At 43.5% G+C, this 13,745-nt stretch overlaps 1 pseudogene; it reads left to right on the top strand.

Moving 5' to 3' along the window:
- Nucleotides 1–3,844: 3,844 nt before the first annotated feature.
- Nucleotides 3,845–13,418, top strand: LOC136487134 (G-type lectin S-receptor-like serine/threonine-protein kinase At1g61420; annotated as a pseudogene).
- The last annotated feature ends 327 nt before the right edge of the window (nt 13,419–13,745 follow it).

The following is a 13,745-nucleotide window of genomic DNA, read 5'->3' as shown; positions in this document are numbered from 1 at the left end:
ATACCTACTTTAACCTTTCTTCATCCAAATATGCAAACTATAAGTTATTTTGAGCTCAAATTGTTTACAAATAAAAAAACACCATAAAAACAATATATATATAGTGAACAATATGAGATAAGCCAATGATGAAAAATGAGAGTATGAGATTGATAACCTTTACAACTGAAGAATCGACGGAGGAATCAAAGAAATAAACGGAGGAATCGAAGAATGGATGGAGAAACAATGGAGGGAGGAAGCAAGAACACTAGTGCAGTGAGCTTCAAAATGTGCTGAGCTCGGGCCTCCTCGGGCTCGGGGAGGAAGAAGGAGACGACCGGGATATAAAGGGGGGACCTTTAGTCCCGGTTGGTGGCTCCAACCGGGACTAAAGGTAACTTTCCAACCCCCGGCGCAGCCACGGCCCGGGAGTAGACCTTTACTCCCGGTTGGAGTCACCAACCGGGAGTAAAAGTCTACATTTAGTCCCGGTTGGTGGCTCCAACCAGGACTAAAAGTCCCTGCCACCTCTGTCTGGCGCAGTAGCCGTTGGGCAGGACCTTTAGTTCCGGTTGGATTCACCAACCGGGACTAAAGGTCTCTCTAGTCCTGGGCACAAAAAATGCCGGGACTAGAGCCCATTTTAGCTGAGGATCAAAGGTCTGTTCTCTACTAGTGAGGCCAGTGTTAGTTGGTGCGTCATTATCCAAGAGATTAGGCCCTTTTTAGCCCAAAGTGATGCCGATCAAGAACATGTGACGTTCTTTAGCAAAAGAAACGAATTCTTCACGGGACAGAGGACACCTTCAAAAAGCAGATGTCTGTTCCAGATGCTGCGCCTGATTATCTTTGTTAGGTCTTGTAAACACAAGAAAAATAGTCAAGTTTTGAATTTGAACCTGGGCTTCTGCACAATATATGGTTGTATTTTTTAATATTAATACGGTATAAGCTGAAATAGATTACCAAGCATCAGCTTTATTAAATTTTGAATGTGTCATATGTTACTCCGAACTCAGAAATAAACACACCAATGCAAGCTTGAAATTTTTTAAATCTTTTTTTTGTTCTTTTTAGTTCGAATATATATAAGGAAGCATGAGAAGGATGGGTGGGTTCTTTTTCCAGAGTAAAGTACCTCCTGCCTTGTGGGAAGTTGGGAACCGCAAGATGCTACGATTTGGGTTACAAAAGACTTTTGCATCGTTGTTTAGTGAATCTATGTAAAAAGGATCATTTTTAGGGCTTGTTTGGCAGGGATTTGGATTCACCAGATTCAGATTCGAGAGCTTGGATCCACCAAAAATTTCCTAAACACTCCAAATTCACCAAAATCCGGATTTAAAAAAATGATGGATCTGAGGGCTGGATTCACTATTTTAGTGGATCTCCTCAGGGGTACTCCACCAAACTCAGTTTGGTGGATTTGGGAGAAATTACCCACAACTGCGACTCGTTACACAGAAAACGATTCTCTTTTTCTCTTCCGCGTCTTCCCTTCGAGTCTTCTTCCCCGTCCGTCCCCGTGCCCGGCCCCGCCGCGTGCTGCTCGGGCCGCGAGGGAGCTGCCCCGCCTTGCGGAGTCGCCCCAGCGGCAAGGAAGCCGTCGCCCATCCGCCGCGGCGAGCTCCCCCCTCTACCTCCCCCACCCTCATGCGCAAGTCCCGCACTCCTCACCGCGCCGCCGGCCACCAGAGCCGTGGGTCCCGCGCGCGCCTTGCCCTGTGAGGCCGTGAGCCCTGGGCGGCCGCAGTAGAGGCCGCCATGGCCGGCTACGCCGTCCCAGGACCCGCGCTCGCCCCTTGCGAGCCGCCGGTGCTGTGGCTGTGCTTGGCTGAGCCCCGCCCGCCGGTGGCCGCGCCGGCTGGGGCCGCACCCACCGGTGACGTGGCTGCGCCCGGCCGGAGCCCCGCCCGCCGTGGCCGCACCGGCTGGGGTCGCGCCCGTAGTTTTTTTCTTCGCTCAATTTGGTCGGAGAAGGAAGAAAGGACCAGAGATACTGACATGTGGGGCCTATCTCAGGGGCAAATTAGGCAATTCCAACCAAATTGCCCTTGTGTGGATCTGGAGCTGCTGTGTTTGCCAAACGGTTCCATCGTGGATTTAATCCACGGTGAATCCCAGATCTGGATTTACTTTTTCCGTGGTGAATCCCTGCCAAACATGCCCTTAAACCTTATTCATCGGAGATGTAGAGCTTGAAATTGCACCAAGTGTATTTTTTTCCCATAGTCATTGCACAAAGGTCACAAAAACAGTAGAACAAAGATGACCTTTGTGTTGTGGACAAAAGGGACCTGAACAAGTAGGTAGGTGTATGCGCAAGCTAAGGGGATGATAATCTGATGACCAACAGTACCCCTCTGGTCAAATGAAGGTGGGGGAGATGGGCCTTGTTGGGTCCTTGGGTGGGGTGGGAAATGGGTCCAAGAATGTATGATTTTGGGCTGAATTATTCGTAGCCTCACAGGAGTTCTATTTTAGCTTCATTTCCTCTCTTTTTTTTTTTTCAAATAATATACATGCATACACTGTACGGAAACGCTCGGCCACGGGCGTCCATCTCGTTGGACACGGCTCCTAGTCTTGACTCCTGCGCAGCGGACTGGCCTCTCAAAAAAAGAGAAAATTTCCCCACTCCGCTCATCCGCCCGTCGCGGCGTGGCTGAGCATTTCCGGGCAGCTCATCCGTCTGCCCGATGCGCCCCCTTCCCCCACCGCGCCCTGTCCCCCGTCGCAGCGTCGCGCCGTGCCCTTCCCCTCACCGCGCCGCACCCCATCGCCGACTGCACCGCGCCCCATCCCCTGCGAGCAGATGGCAATGGACGACTGCGGTCGAGCGAGCAGTGGCGCTGGAGTAGCAGTAACAGGGCCGCGCTGATCAGCACGAGCCTGGGCCGCGAGTAGGCATTGGAGAATCGTAGGAGGGTCACGCCGCTGCTGCACTGGCGAGCTCCATGCGCCGTCGCCGACCTCCACGCCGGCATCGAGCTCCGTAACGATGAGCATCCATTCGCCCAAGTAGCAAGGTGACATTATGCTAAAAGCGCATGTTGCATGCATATGTTTTAAGTGTTTCAGATGTTTCAAAGGTATATTACAAGTGTTTCATTTGGATGTTGCAAAAGTAGATCGGGATGTTGCATATGTTGCAATGGTTGTACACGTATGTTGCAAGCTTCTTTTCACAATGTTTCGTCTGTTTTTCCAGACGCATGTTGCAAGTGTGTTTATTTGTATATTGCATATGTTTCACATATATGTTATAAGTGTTTTATCTGGATGTTGCGTAGGTTTTGCAATGGTTTTCCAGTGTTTTTCTCATGTGTTTTTGCAAGTGTTTCAGATGCATGTTTCAAGAGTTTCATCTGTCTTCTGACATATGTTGTAAGTGTTGCATCTGGATGTTTCAAAAGTACATCGGATATTATATCTTTCTCCTCGCTTTCTGTTGTCTCGCCTTGGAGTCTCCTCCTCCTTGCTCCTTTTTTTTTCTTTTTTTGTTATGTATTATGGCTATTTTCATATCTTTTATTCCATTTTGACCCCTCCTAAATTCGAACTTTGTGCGGCGTGGGCCCCTCGTGGGCGCGCGAAATGGCACGGGAAATGGCTGCAGGCGAGGACATTCGGATGCCCGGTCCATCCGGACGTCCAAGCCCGGACACTATATACATTTTTCACCAAAAATTTGGGTATTCTAGAAATACCATTGAATCCAAGTGGGCCGTCCCTTTATTATGCAGCGAAATCGTGGCCGTCTTGTTCGCCAGGGAAGCATGGGTCCCTGACACGCGCGGCCTCCACAACCATGCCAGTGGACTCTAACGCGTCCACCGCAAGTCTTCGGTTCGTCCCTTCTGGCAAAATGCATGATGAGTGTACTCATTTATGTAGTCAAATTCAACTCATACCCAGCACTCGGAGGATCGAGAGAGTCAGCAAAAGCAAGATGCTTGCTAGCTGTGCCCAGCCTAAGCGAAGGCCGGCAAGCTACTAGCTAGCAATCGATGGAGCAGGTCTGCAGGTGTGAGCACAATTAGTCGATGATTCTGCTGCATGCACCCTACTAGCTACGGCGCTACGCCGCATCGATATATCCATGGCCGATCCGGTGGCTAGCGTGGAGAGGATCATCATGGTCGGGCTGAGGATCAAGGCGGCGGTGGACACGGTCCGCCGCAACGCGGCGGTGTGCCAGGAGATCCGGAGGCGCGTGCTCAGGTTCAGCGCCGTGCTCTCGCAGCTGCAGCGGGCTGGCGAGGTGGACGACAGCCCGGCCATGGGCGGCGCGCTGGACGACCTCGAGGAGACCCTCCGGCGCGCGCTGGAGCTCGTCGCGGCGTGCCAGGAGCGGACCGGCGTCGTCCGCCGGCTCCTGACGGCGGGGGACCTGTCGAGGCAGCTGCGCGCGGTGAACGAGGACATCCTCAACAAGGTCATGCTCGCGTCCTTCGCCATCAACGCTCACACCACCGTCTTGCTGCTAACTATGCAGACCGGTGGTTACCTTCTGCCTCGGCTGCAACAGGTACGGAAGAGTTCTGGGATTCAAATCATCCAAAAATTTGAAATGGACGAATCTCGGAAATTTTAAAATATGATTGACTTGTTTTGACCAGTCAAAATGTTCAGATTTAGTTAATATTTGATTGAATTTTAGCCAAAATTTGATCAATAGGCATGAATATGAAACGATTGATTTACAGGTTGGAAAGTTTAGGCTTCTATATTGAAATAAGAACTTGTAGTCATGTTTGAACTATCACCTTAACAAAAAAAAAAAAATGAATTTAACTGAATTTTTTGACTGGTATGATGTTGTTTCATTCGGATGTCACCGAAATGGGTGAATTTCACCGAAGTTCATTAATTTCGGGCGGAGTCCTGGAACCTTAACGATACCATTCTCGTTTCAACTGTTTACATCTTATTCATGTTGGCTAACTGCTGCTGCGGATGACACTCCGTCCCCACCAGGCCACCACCCACTATACAAGATTATTAATAATCTTTTTTTAGACGGTTTCTTTGTTAGTGCTTAATACGGAGTAATTGCTTAAATTTAACTTCACAACTAAGTGCAATAATTTTTAAAGGATTATGTTGTTAGTTTTTTTTTAAAAAAATCCATCACTGTTAGGTTCTCAAATTCTAGGCCACTTGTAAAAACTGGTAAAAGAAAAGGAGAAAATTCTTCTAGTGGTTCCACCATCAATATCGCTATCGACGTGTGTCCCACACACACACTCCAATCCCCTCCCAAACAAACCGAACCACCTCTCACCATTGTAGCTGATCTAGCCCTTCGTTCTGCTGCTGCCTTTCCCTCTTGCTTCTAAGGTAGTCGGATTTCGGTGAGACCTGAACCTTACAACCTGGCACAAAATCCTAACTTCACCTTTGGCGGATGAGGAGTTGGGGAGGAGAATGGGGTTTAACATAAAAAGTATATAAACCAACATAGTTCAATGGAAATACATAGCTAATGACTTGTTGAATCTCTAGGTGTGCTCACGATTACATTTTTATTTTGTTACATATACAGCTCTAAGAAAATTGGCTTACAGTAGAGACTTCATCGTGATACCATAAGCATATTATTTTCCATTTCAGGATACAGCTGGAATTGTGGAGATATCGCATAACAGTCATTCAGCTAATGATGCTAGGTCAGATGTTTACGGTGCAAGTATACCTCTATTTGTTGGCACTATATAAGATCCAAGAAACTGAAGTAAAGCATATTGGCATGTTAATAGCGGTGTTATCACTACTACCAAGTACTAACATGGTACACACTACATACTACAAATGTTAGGAGATAATCCAAAAATGGCTAGTGATTTTCAGAGACCATCTGTGTGTATTTAGTAGTTACGAAGACAGTCCAAAAAAAAAAGCTTATATAGGAAAGCAGCGAGCAATTATCTTATATTCTATACTTCTCATGTGTAGATTCTTGTAGGTCGAAAACGTTGAATAGGAGTGAGCTATTTATTTAATATAAGGGTGTAATCATATTCAAATGAAATGTGTCACATGCCGCCCCATCAAAGTTTAAGCTAATTACACTGCAATTATTTCAAATAACATTTTAAGCAATTTGTGTAATATAACTCGGATGAGGATGATGTACGTAGACATTATCTTCCTATCGTATTTCCAAATGGATGTAAAAGTTAACGAGCTAACTATTCAGCAAGCACCTTCCAAAATCTCTGTTTTATCTTTTCCCACATAAAAAGGAAGTTGTTTTCTCTGGACAATGGTAATTGCAGATCTGAACTGGACGATGAGCAAAGCATTGAACCTGGAGGAAGCGAGCAGACTATTTCCATTGTAGGTAAGATATGTGCTCTGTTCGCTTGGCTTATTATAAGCCGTACTTTTTCAGCCAATGAACAATATTTTTCTCTCACAATAAATCAACCAACAGTACTTTCAGCCATGGCTTATCAGCCAAACGAACAGGGCAATGATCCATGCAAAGTAAAATCAGTAGCTTAAAGGAATATATAGAACATACATAAAACACGCAAAGATGTTGCCTGGTGTACTCTATATCTCCAGAGGCTAGGGGATTGGGGGGATGGGTTGGGGGACACTTATTATAGATGAGTCGGTTGTATGGGCCTCATGTCCTGTTTGCCCTCATTTAGTGTAAGTGTCCATGTAGGGCCACATGGGGCCTCTAATGGAAATTTCAATGTTATAAATGTTTTCCAATTTCTGCATAAAAAAACGAATGAATATTATGGAAAATGTTCACAGTTGAATAACCTAAATTCTAACTAACCTTGGTGGTATGTGTGTTGGTTCCTCAGCAACCTTAAGAAATTTTGAGTCTACTGAAGTATGGACAGCCACAAATGGATACTCAGACAGCAACATCATTGGTCGAGGTGGCTCTAGCACAGTCTACAAGGTACTCCATATACTTGATACTCTAATTTTGTCTAGAGTTGTTTAGATGATTATTGCCAATAACCATCTTTAAATGATGACACTATATGTTTGGTGGCCTATCGCTGACAGCTTGAAAACTGTATGCGATAAGTTAATAAGTGAATGACAAACAATTAGAGCTAATAAGGTCAATGTCTATAGAACCATCTTTAGTGAGAGCTAATACCACAGTCACTTTTAACATATATAAACTGTTTGTGATGTATCCGATCTATCTCCTATTCTTCGTTACTCCCTCATTTTGAAGATGTATTCTACGTACCTTTTATTAATATCATACAACTTTTGTACCATTAAAATATAGTGTAAGAAAAATATTGTTAAAGTTATACTTTCAAAGACTTGTCATGTTGTAAGCGATATGTATCTCTTCACATAGATTGGCAAGGACATAGCACTAGGGAATCACAACTGGGTCTTGAGGTTGTGCAGAGCTGCCATTGACTTATTTCGAAGCCGAAATAATTGAAGAAACCAAACAGCTCCTGAAGCATGATACGTTATAGTAGGGTTGACTCCTTGTGACTTCCCTAAGCGTACTCTAATAGGGCTTATGTTATTTCATTGTTTACCCCACTTTCCCATCTAATACTAACTTAGTAATTTACTAATTTTATATAGGGCATTATTACATAACTAGCCTTAACTATTTTACAAAGGTAAAGGTAACACAAGCGAAAGCATAAACACAACAAAAAAATAGGATGAGATAGACAGAGCAAAGTCCTGAGACAAGAATTTTTATCTGTGACATATATCAGTTGCCAAAACGCATCCTCTAGTATACGTCCAAGTCAGCGTCTCTCCACACCGTGCTTGGAGGGTTACTGACAATGCTAGAGAGTCCCCAAGACTCCAAGTACTCAGGCACCACCGAGGTTACAAGGGCACTAAGCCATACACTCGAGCTCTCAAGTTACAAGGCCTAGATCTCAGAAAGATGAACACTAATAAGTGCTATTCTATGCCTAGGATGTGATTAATGTGAGCTTTGAGATGGATGGAGTGTAATAGAGTCACTTGCCTTAATTTCTAGCAGCCTCAATGTGGCCGGCCAAGGGCATATCTAGCCTCCTAAAAGCTACTAGCCAGTGGGAAAAACGTATAGAAGTTGTGTACACCAAAAATGATCCGGTAGCTCCTAAACCCTACACCTGATCATTCGCTGGGGTATTCGAATGTTGTCGGCCATTTGTTCCTCAGCCACTAACACTAGGTCCCACAACACTAGATAATACACTACTCTTCATATTGCACCCGGTGGACAACATGGCGACCCTACTCAACAAAGACTTGGACCTATGACACGCCTATGTATAGCACTAGATGGTACACTACTTTACTTCCTTCATTGGAGGATGATCCAGCGTGAAGAGGTGACATTGTGTAAACGCTACAAAGTGGTACGCTGTTTCGATTTGTTCGACCATTTATCCCATTTAGCTAGCTGTTTAGCTTATCTATCCTGAATAATGGCTAAATGCCAGGTGACCGACTACTTACTGTGCTTAGCATTTTGGAAAATACTATTGACACTATGGTAGATAAAACCACTATTGAAACTGCTCAGGTTGGTAAAGTAGGCGATTTTAAACATCTGGTTTTCTGGATCATTGAGGAAAATCAGATCCCGGTATACTGGTGTAGTCTAATTACTTGGATGCAACCAATAATAGTTAAAATCACTTGGATGGAAGCTCATTACTAAAATGAGTGTCATAGATGCAGCAGGTTGTACTTGAGCTTGTACTTGGTCTTATAGTAAGTGTTATCATTTATTAGTATATGCATAATTGTGTTGTTGTTGTTTTTAATAACATGAATCAATCATATACCTGGTGCTACAACTTTTTAGGGTGTGCTGGAGGATGGGAACGTGGTTGCCGTCAAGATTTTTCATAATTCTTCCTTGGGATGGGCACACAATTACAATGTATTTGTTCTTGCTTCAAAGCTTCAGCATAAAAATATAGTGAATTTTCTAGGATACACAGAAGGCAGAATTGGTGAAAATAGCCAACAACAATATATTTGGATCGAAGAATACATGCCAAAGGGAACCTTGCACAATTTTGTTTATGGAGAAGGTATGTTACCATTGAAGTAGCTTAATAGCAGTCATATCGTTATTAAGATATACCTACACAACGTTTTGGGGTGGTTGGTACTGTAGCCGCCCATACAAATCGATTTGTAGGGGCGGCTGGTGTTCCCAGACCGCCCCTATAAATCGATTTGTAGAGGCGGCTACAGTATCAACCGCCCTTACAAATCGATTTATAGGGGCGGCTGATAACACCAGCCACCCCTACAAATCGATTTGTAGGGACGGTCTGGGAACCGCCCCTACAAATCGATTTGTAGGGGCGGTCCACCTTTTTATAGGGGCGGCTGGCAAAACCGCCCCTACAAATGGTTACCAGCCGCCCCTACAAAAGGTTTTCTACGTAGTGTCAGGTCCTTCAACCCCACACATTGATACCCATCGTCTTCCTGATCTAATGACCTCACGGTGGTGAGAAGGATCAGGGACCTGCCCTCTGTACGCCTAGATCATGTAGTTTTTGTATGTTCATTATTCACATTATTTCTATTTGGTTGGTGGCTTCTTCGATGTGGCAATCAAGCAGGGCTTCAACTTTCCATTTTTTTGTTTAATTAGCGGATCAGATCCATGCCTTTGATGAGATTTTAAGCTTGTACGGGTTTGCATATCTATTTGTGAGGGGGAGGGAATTTTTGTTGTCCCTTGGTGAGGGTTTGGTTTTCGATTCTTGTCTTGCCGGTGCCATGGTGGCGATGGTGGGTGGTATTTCTAGGTAGGGGGTGGAGAATTGATTCAATGTTCAACCTTTAGCCCCGTGAGGCAACTTAGGAGATTGGAGATGAGAGAGGGTGAGTTAAGAACTTGGATGCAATTTCTATGTTATTTTCGCATATCTTCCTGTGCTCATGATGTAACACTACCGGAAACCGGCACTTTGCTGAGTGCCGGAAGCTTTGCCGAGTGTATTTTATCGGGCACTCGGCAAACACGACTTTGCCGAGTGTTTTTTTCGGCACTCGGCAAAGATGGCTTTGCCGAGTGTTTTTTTTTGGCACTCGGCAAAGATATATTTTGCCGAGTGCCATTTTTCGGCACTCGGCAAAATGCGTCTTTGCCGAGTGCCTTTTTTCTGGCACTCGGCAAAGATGTATTTTGCCGAGTGCCATTTTTTGGCACTCGGCAAAATGCGTCTTTGCCGAGTGCCTTTTTTTTGGCACTCGGCAAAGAGGCATTTTGCCGTGTGCATTTTTTTGCCCTCGGCAAATCATTTTTTCAAAGTAATTTTTGAGGCCCTAAATGAATTCAAATGAAAAACTTTTCAACTACAAAGTTGTATAACTTCTCAAGATCTACAAAGTTTATTTTGGTCATTTCTTCATTTGACAAAGCGACAATAACGTTGTTCATAAAATCTACATCTCTCTCATATCTCTCATATTAGTTTCATGAAAGTCAAAGAGAGATATATAAGATTTGTGAATAATATTACTACCACTATGTCCGATGACCAAATGACCAAAATAAACTTTGTAGATCTTGAGATGTTATGAAATTTTGTAGTTGACAACATTTTAATTTGAAATCATCTTGTCATGCAAAAATGACGTTAGAATTTGAAAATTTTAAAATTTGAATTTTTCGAAAGACCTTGGATGGAAAAACTTCCTAAATGAAAATTGTAGATCTCCAAAAGTTATGAAACTATGTAGTTGACAACTTTTTGATTTGAAATCATCTTATCATGCAAAACTACGTTTGAATCTCTCAAATTTGAAATTTGAATTTTTCAAACGACCTCGGATGGAAAAACTTCCTAAATAAAAATTGTAGATCTCCAAAAGTTATGAAACTATGTAGTTGACAACTTTTTGATTTGAAATCATCTTATCATGTAAAACTACGTTTGAATCTCTTAAATTTGAAATTCGAATTTTTCAAATGACCTCGGATGGAAAAACTTCCTAAATGAAAATTGTAGATCTCGAAAAGTTATGAAACTTTGTAGTTGACCACTTTTTAATTTGAATTCGTTTAGGACATCAAACAAGCAATTTACTCTCGATTTAGTATAATATATGAGGATACATAACGGAATCTAGACATAAGTGACAGGGCAGTGCAGTGGTAGAGCAGCAGACACACGAGGAAGAGGTTGTGAGTTCGAATCCCGCCGGCCGCATTAGCCGCAAATTTTGCTCAAAAAATACAGCGACTTCGATGGCCGGTGGCGCCGGACGGACGGGCGCTGGCCGATGGCGCCCTCCCCGAAAAACAAAAATTTGCTATTATTTTTGGGTTTTTTTTCTCATTTTCATTTTGCCGAGTGTAAATCTTTGCCGAGTGCTTTTCCGGCACTCGGCAAAGGCTGCGCCGATTGCCCGACAAAAAGCACTCAGCAAAGGCGCCGATTAATTCTTCGCCGAGTGCCCTTTGCCGAGTGCGGCACTCGGCAAAGCCTTTGCTGAGTGTATTTCGGGCTTTGCCGAGTGCCTCAGGCACTCGGTAAAGTGCGGGTTTCCAGTAGTGTAAGGGGTCTGTACTACTCAAAATTTGAAATACAGTGCTATTTCATTTGTATCTAAAAAAGGACTTTTCTCCTAATTGACGTTGTTCTATAGATGCCTATTATGCAGGACCCGGCCAGCTACTTGTCCGTTGGCGCTCCCTAATGTGTATAATAGAGGGGAGCTCAGGGTGTACATTACCTACATAAGCAACACATTGTCCATTTGGATCTGAAACCAGACAACATCCTCTTGGATTCAGAGATGAATCCTGTGATTACTGATTTTGAACTATCTAAAGTGTTGAGTGATACCAATATTCTGCGAAAAATGTACCAAACCCTTACAAGGTCTGTAGTGCATTCGAGTCGCAACCGCCAAGATGATACCGAGATCACGAGCGACCACAACAAGATATCAGGCACATTGTAAGAAGTCATTCTACATTAATATTTCTGTTCATATCAATACCTGGCACATGTATTCTTTTAGCCCGTTCGTTTTCCTTATCCATATTCTGTTTATCCCTTCTGTTCCTTATATATATCTTTCTTGATGTCTTTCTTGTTTTCTTAATCATCCAGTCCATACATAGCTCCAGAGCACACAGCAGATGGTATTATTTCAAAGAAGAGCGATGTGTATGCTTTTGGCGTCACCCTCCTGGAGGCTATCAGTGGTATCCGCAGACGTAGTGAATTTCCTTTGCATCGATGGGTAAATATTTACAGTCACTGCAATATGATCAGTTATTATCCGCAAAGAAAAAAATATATACAATGACATATACAATGGCTGCCTTACAATAGATCTTATAAATATTGCCATATGGAGTTTTGAATGGCATGGAGGAGAGAGCTGATAGGATATATATATATATATATATATATATATATATATATATATATATAAAGAGAGAGAGAGAGAGAGAGAGAGAGAGAGAGGTTGTTGTCTTGCAAACCATCGACCCCAAATTTAACATTATTAAGACAACTTCTTCACATTGTATTAGTTGTTGTCATGCTACTCATATATAACATCCATTTTGTCCACGTACAAATTAAGAGCATACGAAATTACTAAGAAGAGAACTAAAAAGACACCATATTATAATGGTTGTTTGTTAAGTCACCAAAGAATTTCGTGGTAAATGCATAACAAGATAGACAGCCTCTGAGACATTAAAATGTTGCAAATGTGTTTATCTCACATGCATGTCAGGGTTGGACGGCTTGGGAAGCTGGACGAATAGACGAGGAGTTTGATCCGGTAGTGTTTAAGGAGCGCCGGCTAATGGAGATTAGAAGGCACGTCCAGGTGGGACTTCTGTGTGTTCAGCAGGACCGGACAGACCGGCCCACCATGGCGGATGTTCTTCAGATGCTCAGTGGCAAGAAAGAGCTGCCGACCCCAAAGAAGCCAATGTACACTGAATCCTTCGACAAATGGAGACCTGCTTCCTGCCCTTCTACCAAAATTGTGGACACCCACTTGGATGAAGAACAGAGTCCTCTCATGCCAAGACACCGACGATGGGTTCTACCTAACAGTTCTTCTGCCAGGTCATCGGTTCCTGCTCCCAGTCCCAGCCCTTCTGCCAAACCAGCGGACACCGACATGCATGAAGAACGGAGTCCTATCATTCCAGGATACCGACACTACAGAGAATGGGTTCTTCCTGACAGTCCTTCTGCCTGGTCAGAAGGATCGTTGAGCCCCCGGTGAGGCTTCAGTTTGTCCCATATGCCTTAGCTATCTTGTAATGACACCCCTTTGTTGTCATCTGTCTCATCATTCATCTGTAAATTCTTTCCATCCATGGTATATTAATTGTAAGCAGAAACCATGTTGTGTTCCAGCCACAGCTGTGGGAGATTAGTTTTTTGACTGCTATACCGTCAATCTACTTCAAACAAGGATCGCAGATGAATTTAAAGTCTTCTTCTGTTTTATTTTGCTGTTTGATTCCATGTTGAGTTTCCTTTTCAGCTTGCTTTCCAATGTTTCTTAACTAGCAAGATTACCTGCGCATATAGTGCGGCTAGACTTGTTGAGTACTTATTTTTAGCATGACAAACACTTGGTTTTATGTTCACAGACATATATATGGAATTCAATTAAACATAATTTCATATGATTGTTTATTGTTGTACAAACCACTGCAAAGAAAAAGCTTAATACTAACAGACTGTAATTAACTCACTAAAGTGACGGCCGTCCTACGCTCATCACCTGAGATGCGT

This window comes from Miscanthus floridulus, chromosome 10 (genome assembly GCF_019320115.1).
Source record: "Miscanthus floridulus cultivar M001 chromosome 10, ASM1932011v1, whole genome shotgun sequence".
Lineage (NCBI taxonomy): Eukaryota > Viridiplantae > Streptophyta > Magnoliopsida > Poales > Poaceae > Miscanthus > Miscanthus floridulus.
Note: the sequence above shows the minus strand (reverse complement) of the source record. Positions and strands in the feature narration are given on the sequence as shown.